The 8,450-nt window shown below is 44.0% G+C and overlaps 1 long non-coding RNA gene across 1 annotated transcript; it reads right to left on the bottom strand.

The window, feature by feature from the left end:
- Positions 1-5,669: 5,669 nt before the first annotated feature.
- On the bottom strand, positions 5,670-8,083 carry LOC127614548 (uncharacterized). The gene is made up of 3 exons (XR_007966590.1): positions 7,426-8,083; positions 6,918-7,171; positions 5,670-6,805 (listed from the first exon to the last, which is right to left on the bottom strand). It is a non-coding gene; the product is annotated as an uncharacterized LOC127614548 (long non-coding RNA).
- Positions 8,084-8,450: the final 367 nt, after the last annotated feature.

The raw sequence follows: 8,450 nt of genomic DNA, 5'->3' as shown, positions 1-8,450 counted from the left end.
TCATTCCTGGGCGGCCCGGTAGTCCAGTGGTTAGCACGTGGGCTTCACAGTGCAGAGGTACCGGGTTCGATTCCAGCTCCGGCCTCCCTGTGTGGAGTTTGCATGTTCTCCCCGGGCCTGCGTGGGTTTTCTCCGGGTGCTCCGGTTTCCTCCCACGTTCCAAAAACATGCGTGGCAGGCTGATTGAACACTCTAAATTGTCCCTAGGTGTGAGTGTGAGTGCGAATGGTTGTTCGTTTCTGTGTGCCCTGCGATTGGCTGGCAACCGATTGAGGGTGTCCCCCGCCTAATGCCCGAAGACAGCTGGGATAGGCTCCAGCACCCCCCGCGACCCTAGTGAGGATCAAGCGGCTCGGAAGATGAATGAATGAATGAATGAATGAACTCATTCCTATGAAGGTACATTCAAAGTCACAAAACGTGCTCAACTAGGCCTGAAAGTGCATTTAAAGCAATAAAAACTCAAAATGAGTGCCACGCCTAAACCAAAGGCCTTATGCACACATTTCAACATGTATTTAGTTCAGGTTGACCTCCTGAAGCCTAAATGAGCATTAATTTGACTACACAACTCATTCCTATGAAGGAACATTCAAAGTAAAAAAACGTGCTCAACTCGAACTGAAAGTGCATTTAAAGCAATAAAAACTGAAAATGAGTGTCACGCCTAAACCAAAGGACTTATGCACACATTTCAACACGTATTTAGTTCAGGTTGACCTCCTGAAGCCTAAATGAGCATTAATTTGACTACACAACTCATTCCTATGAAGGAACATTCAAAGTAAAAAAACGGGCTCAACTCGGACTGAAAGTGCATTTAAAGCAATAAAAACTCAAAATGAGTGTCACGCCTAAACCAAAGGACTTATGCACACATTTCAACATGTATTTAGTTCAGGTTGACATTCTGAAGCCTAAATGAGCATTAATTTGACTACACAACTTATTCCTATGAAGATACATTCAAAGTAAAAAAACGGGCTCAACTCGGACTGAAAGTGCATTTAAAGCAATAAACACTGAAAATGAGTGTCACGCCTAAACCAAAGGACTTATGCACACATTTCAACATGTATTTAGTTGTTGAGGAATGGGAGCTGTCAATTTGCTCTTGGCCCTTCCTTGGTTACAGATTCTTTTATCTCTCTATAAGGTGGAAGAAGACCCAACACCACGTAGTCTTTTCTTCAGTTTATCGCAACGCAACACGAATCGATTCGGGCTCCTGTGAGTCTCAGATTTCATCAGGAAGCCCCGAAGAAACACATTCATGAGATTATATAGAGACAATATGATAATGAGAGGCGGGGAGGTACGCCTCCCATGCAAATCCCGAAACAAAGAAAGTAACATGTCATCTGACCCGGTGTGGCCGGAGGAAGCCAGGAGCGGTGAGGTGAGACCAGACCACCACTACCCCCCATTTGGTGCGATGGCAGGAACAAAGATACCGGAGATAACAGCTCCTCTAAAACATGTCCCGCGGAGGGGGGCCCCAGAAGTGGTGGGGGCCGAGGGCACTAAAGTTGATTGTAATAACATTGAGCAGTATATACCTTCAACCGCATTTGTACATTGTTTCTTTCAGTGTCTGAACAAACACAACCAACAGGAAGGAACAACACCATAACCAAGTAAAAAGCAGAAATAAGGAAGATCAAGCAAAGTTCGATTTTGATATGATGACAAAGTATAGACCACTGCTGCTGGTCACAGATCTTGAGATTAGGGTTCCTCTTTGAGGGCACTTGAGAGCCTTCAGGGACTTTTATGAGGAAGTGGAGGCAATAAAAACCCTTGGGGGGCTGTTAATTAACCAAAGGGAGATGGGCTCTAAACTTCAAAGTACATCCTTTTTAACTACTTCAGCAGATGTTCAGGAGAGAGACTAGTGTCAATAGTTCTCATACCAAGATGAAATTCAACAATGTTCTACTACTACTTCTAGCGGAATAATTCCTTAACAATCCCTCTCTTGATCACAATTAATATTGTGATCACAAAACTTCGGTGTCAAACTCCGTCGTCAAAGCGGAACAACCAATTCTGTCTTGTGCAAAGCACTTCAGCGAAGCCTGCCACCAGTGCCCACATTAGTAGAAAAATAGAGACCAAAATAACCAGTATAATCAGGAAGATATGTTATTAGTTCTGGGCCCCCTGAGAACTTTGTCTTGGTATCACGTCCAGTCGTCCTTGCGAATGTCACTTTGAAGTTGGAGACGCTTCTTGGGGCTGACGCATTCCTTCTCGGTAGACAGCATGATGGGTCCTATCTGTCACTCTGCGTGGTCCCATTCATCTCGGCTGGTGCCCCTTCCGCTGTAGGACCCCCAGATACACATGCTCGGGATACGTCTGTGGTCTCGGGGTGGTCACCCAGGAGTCTCGTCCGCTCCTGAAAATAGGAGACGAGAACACTCAATGACTCCTTGTCTGATTCATGGGGAATCGTTTGTTGAAGAGCCCCCGGGTCCATGGATTGCCATGGAGCGGGGAACTCCTGGTCACGTCCCATCTTAAAAGGTGTGAGACCCGTGGTGGACTTCACGGTGGACCTCATGGTGAAAGCGCAAGTGGTAGCGCCTCATCCCCATCCGATTTCTCTCAGGTCATCACCATCTGAGTTTTTGATATAAGCCTCTGATACGTTGGTTCGAGCTTACCTTGAATTGCAGATGAAAAACCCCATGCCTCCCGAATTGGAGTCTTCAATTTAGTTTCCAACAGGACTGGACGTCCATCAATTTCATGCCGATACAAACCAGTCTCATCCCTGGCCACCCGGTTAGTTCTTCTCCTCCGGGATACCCTCTCTTGGTCTGAAATAAGGTTGTTAGTTTGGAAAACATACAATTTCCCATTTTTGATTCCACTTCCATCACTAAAGATCAAGTCGTCTTCTACTGTCTCTTTAGTCATCTAGTCTGCTTTGTCATTTTTTTCATTTTGTCTTTTACGTGGGAAAGTCCTTCTAATATGTGCCCTGCATTTAATAACTACTTCTTTTGGTTTTAGCAGAGCCTCTCTAAGTTTTTTGTTTCTTTGTTTTTTCTTCACTATGTTGAATCGATGTTCCTGTGGCAGTTTTTGAAATTTTTTATTGTAAACATTTGCCTCATGCTGCCGCATATCTGATGCATGCTGAATATTTTCGTTCAATTGGGTCCAATTGCCTGCTGACGTATGTCAAAATTCATCAAAATTAGTCTTTTACTTCCCTGTTGTTCACGTTCCTGCCATTCACGTTCCCCTCTCTTTTCTGAAAAAGAACTACAGAAACAGAACCTTCTTTTTCAGAAACATCTAAGTAAATCAGCTAGACCAGGCTGCACAAAAGAAACCGGCATCGCTGTACCTTCTGATGTGTTCAGTCTCCCCAAAAATATAAAGGCAGTGCGCATTGTAATTTTCACATGTGATAGTTTGAAACCGCAAAAAGCCAAACGTCAAAGGAGCCACCTTGCGGCTTCCAAACAGCAAATCTTAGATGATGCATCGATAAGAACATTACCATGCCGAATATGTACAACGCCATCCGTAGGTCGGAAAGAGTAGATTAGGTGTTTAAGCACTTGAATAAAAATTCCAGAAGACAAAATCGAATACGTGGGGCAACCGAGTGTAGTAAAATTTAACTCCAAGGTGAGAGAATGAGAAAATTCCCTATACGATTCTGAAAGTGGTATATGGAAAAAACCTTAGCTAAATCGATTACAAAAAGGTGTATGAATGAGAATTTTTGGATATTTGAGTAGACGGCAAAAAGTATGAGCGGCGCGGCCATGTCAGGCCTAGATACCAGTCAATGAGATGAGATCCTCTGACAGGTCCACTCTGGCTGCCACACCCTTCAGGACCTACAATAATTGAGGAGGATGGAACATTAAATAAATTGCCTTGTGTTTCACCCAACCAGGCCAGGCGATAAATTTCAATCTCTAGTTTGTCAAAAGCATTGTGCAGTGGGAAGGACCGATCAGCGGATGGTAAGGTCATATGGAGGAAGTCTAAGGAGACCAAAGCCGATACTGTTGGAAGACAGAGTTCAGTGGTGGGTCATCGGCTGACTTTAGCAATAGTCAGTCTTGTATCAGCCTGCATTGGGAGCGAGCGTAGTCCAGCATGTTCAAGTTCATGACAGTCTTTCAGTGAGGCCAGCAGTGATCCCTATTGTTGGGGATTCGGGTACCCATGGAGCAGATGGGTATTGTCCATTTGGAGGTGCCGTATCCTGTCATTGTTGTTGGTTTTGCGGAGGAGAAGTCAGAGCTTGTTGATCATAGCCTGATTGATGAACAGGTGGGTGCCGGCGGTGCGGGCATTTCCTTGTCCGATGATTCACATCACCACAAATGAAACAGCCAGCTTGGCTCCCGTGACTTCCTCGTCCACGCCCACCTTCCCGTCTCAGACCTCCCCCCAGCCATGCGTCTGGGCCCTGCCTTGTGGGCAGGCCGTAATGTTGAGGTGTGGCTTGGAGCTGCGGTGTGGGTGTGATCAGCCGTGGTGGAGCCTGTTGAGAGACACTGATTGACATTTGATTAGATCTCCCAAGTTTCTCTTTTTTGCATGCATTACTGGAGGCTCTCTTAGCCTCTTGTATTTGTGAATTCAAAAAGTCGTTTTGTAGCTTGGATGTTTTCTCAGTCTCTTCCTCGGCTCTCATTCGAGATTGTTGCACATAATACAGGAAATGAGTTCGCCAATTCACGTCATCTGAAGTGGGGAGAGTGGGAGAGTTCGTCATCATTTTCTGCACATCAGACGGACAACCCCCCAGCACTGCTTGCCTGAACAAAGCCTGATTCAATGGATGACTATTGGGGTCCTGTCCTGTGACAGTCACCCAAGCATCCATACAATTAACCTAATAAGTCATTGGGTGTACCTCAGATAGCAATTCAAACGCCAGTTGTTGTGAAGGACCCAATGTTGTTGGATAAATGGAACTCAGCGCGTCTGATTTTCTATCATTCAACCTAGTCAATTTGCAAGAGGCTATTCCCTCTAAAAGGTCCATAATCTCTTTGGGTAAATACTTACTCTTAAGCCAGTCTATCGCCCACAACTGTATGTCATAGTCAATTTTAGGCAAATCCAGCAACATTTGCCTCGTCAATTCAGTCTCCTTAGTTACAAAAGTGGTTGCATCCCAAACACTCATGCTCTCATTATCCTGTGTAATTTGCATACATTTTTCTACTTTTACCAATCGTTTATGAACCACCCTGGGCAGATCAGGGGGAAGCTTGGCACACAAGGGATTCAGGTGGGGGCCAGTCAAATGGCCAGTATGCCTTACCCCCCTTCCTGTAGGTTTGTGCTTACAGACTTGCCTGTGGAGCCTACACAATGATTAAAGTGCCCCTCTGTTAAGACGTTTATAAAAATTTTTTTTTTTAATTCACTCAATATCTGTAACCCTCACAACAGTGTCTGCGATTGTGATGAATATAGACACGTTTTCGTGTGTGTGGTGAGCTCAGGTCTCTCTGCCTGCAGATTGACCTTCCGCTCCAATTTCTTCTGCCTTGTCTATGTACAAGTGACCACTCGGCGCTAGTAGTGAGGCCATAATTTCAGCGCTCGTCACCTCATGCGGTGAAGGAGGCATCCTCGCTGCCTTGTTTATCATAACTTTGTCGAGTTACTTTGGTTATATATTCTTTTTTTTCTTTTTCCAATGTCGAAGGCAGTGGTCAAACTGCCCATGAAATGCAATATATAGAAGAACCTCTACTTGTCAACTTGACCCTCTCTTTTCCCCTCGCATATCAACCACATCATATTATCATCTTAGAAACATCCACCGGCTCCGCTCTTTTCTCACTCCTCACATTCAAAGCCATCCATAACCTAGCCCCTCCATACCTATCTGACCTCATCCACATTCCTACACTTGTCCGCTCTTTTCGTTCCTACTCCTCTCTTCTTTTCTCTGCCTCCCCTGCTCGTCTTGTCACCATGGGAAACAGAGCCTTCAGTCGATCTGCTCCCCAGCTCTGGAACACACTCCCCGCTGACCTTCGTAATACAGACTCATTAACACATTTTAAATTCCGCCTCAAAACACATCTGTTTGGACAAGCCTATTCACTCGGACCATAGAGCCATTATTCTTTCTGTTGTTGTATTTTTTTCTTATTTTATTTGATGTTGATCTTAACATTGTATTCGTGATTTTAACTGCTTGTTGTAAGGTGTCCTTGAGTTCATAGAAAGACCCCACAAATAAAATGTATTATTATTATTATTATATTATTATTATAGCTCGAATTGAATACACTTAGTTTTTTCTTTTTATATTTCAAACTATTGTCTTATTCTTACAATTTATTCTTAAGACCTTATTTTCTCGCTTTACTTCCCCTCTGCGCAGTGCATTCGCCCTTTTCTCTCTCTGCGCAATGCATTCGCCTTCCTTTCTTTCCTACTTACCACCAGACGGTATTTCAACCGTTTTCTTGCCTTCAGGCGTTCCGTCCACCTTACAGTTCACCATGTTTTTATCATACTCACCGTCCAATATACTCCCTTATGGACCGTGTGACGTCACGTAATTCTCCAATTGTAACAATGGAGCTGTCCCTAACTTGCCCTAAATATACAGCTGTTTACTCAGACCGCGATCTCCATTCGTCAGTCCTACAATTTATCAGCATCCAGAATAATAAAAATTACCTGGACCTGCCTCAGCAATTAACCACTAATTTTTTAAATGCCTTCGAACTCAGACCGCGATCTCCATTCGTCAGTCCTACAATTTATCAGCATCCAGAATAATAAAAATTACCTGGACCTGCCTCAGCAATTAACCACTAATTTTTTAAATGCCTTCGAACTCAGACCGCAATCTCCATTCGTCAGTCCTACAATTTATCAGCAACCAGAATAATAAAAATTACCTGGACCTGCCTCAGCAATTAACCACTAATTTTTTAAATGCCTTCGAACTCAGACCGCGATCTCCATTCGTCAGTCCTACAATTTATCAGCATCCAGAATAATAAAAATTACCTGGACCTGCCTCAGCAATTAACCACTAATTTTTTAATTGCCTAAACAAACTCAGTATGGTCTCTGCTCAGCTGTCTACTCAGACCGCGATCTCCATTCGTCAGTCCTACAATTTATCAGCATCCAGAATAATAAAAATTACCTGGACCTGCCTCAGCAATTAACCACTAATTTTTTAAATGCCTATGAACTCAGACCGCGATCTCCATTCGTCAGTCCTACAATTTATCAGCATCCAGAATAATAAAAATTACCTGGACCTGCCTCAGCAATTAACCACTAATTTTTTAATTGCCTAAACAAACTCAGTATGGTCTCTGCTCAGCTGTCTACTCAGACCGCGATCTCCAGCCGTCAGTCCTACAATTTATCAGCATCCAGAATAATAAAAATTACCTGGACCTGCCTTAGCAATTAACCACTAATTTTTTTTAATTGCCTACAAACTCATTATCAATTTGTTATTTGCCACCTACAAGACCCAATCACTATACTTGGTTCAACACATTCAGGTTCAGAGCAGTTTGATTTGATCGGTCCTTATTGGACATAAGCCGAATCTTGACACTTTGCCCGTAATAACAGGAACAGGTGTGTCTTACCTGGTTATAGTGGAGCGCTCCTTGGTTACTGCCTGAGTCTGAAGGTCCTGAAACCGGTGTCGGTCTTTTTCCAGAGAGACCCTGTTCGTGACGCCATTTGTTGAGGAATGGGAGCTGTCAATTTGCTCTTGGCCCTTCCTTGGTTACAGATTCTTTTATCTCTCTATAAGGTGGAAGAAGACCCAACACCACGTAGTCTTTTCTTCAGTTTATCGCAACGCAACACGAATCGATTCGGGCTCCTGTGAGTCTCAGATTTCATCAGGAAGCCCCGAAGAAACACATTCATGAGATTATATAGAGACAATATGATAATGAGAGGCGGGGAGGTACGCCTCCCATGCAAATCCCGAAACAAAGAAAGTAACATGTCATCTGACCCGGTGTGGCCGGAGGAAGCCAGGAGCGGTGAGGTGAGACCAGACCACCACTACCCCCCATTTGGTGCGATGGCAGGAACAAAGATAACAGCTCCTCTAAAACATGTCCCGCGGAGGGGGGCCCCAGAAGTGGTGGGGGCCGAGGGCACTAAAGTTGATTGTAATAACATTGAGCAGTATATACCTTCAACCGCATTTGTACATTGTTTCTTTCAGTGTCTGAACAAACACAACCAACAGGAAGGAACAACACCATAACCAAGTAAAAAGCAGAAATAAGGAAGATCAAGCAAAGTTCGATTTTGATATGATGACAAAGTATAGACCACTGCTGCTGGTCACAGATCTTGAGATTAGGGTTCCTCTTTGAGGGCACTTGAGAGCCTTCAGGGACTTTTATGAGGAAGTGGAGGCAATAAAAACCCTTGGGGGGCTGTTAATTAAC

This window comes from Hippocampus zosterae, chromosome 14 (genome assembly GCF_025434085.1).
Source record: "Hippocampus zosterae strain Florida chromosome 14, ASM2543408v3, whole genome shotgun sequence".
Classification (NCBI taxonomy): domain Eukaryota; kingdom Metazoa; phylum Chordata; class Actinopteri; order Syngnathiformes; family Syngnathidae; genus Hippocampus; species Hippocampus zosterae.
This window is presented reverse-complemented; position numbering and strand designations above follow the sequence as displayed.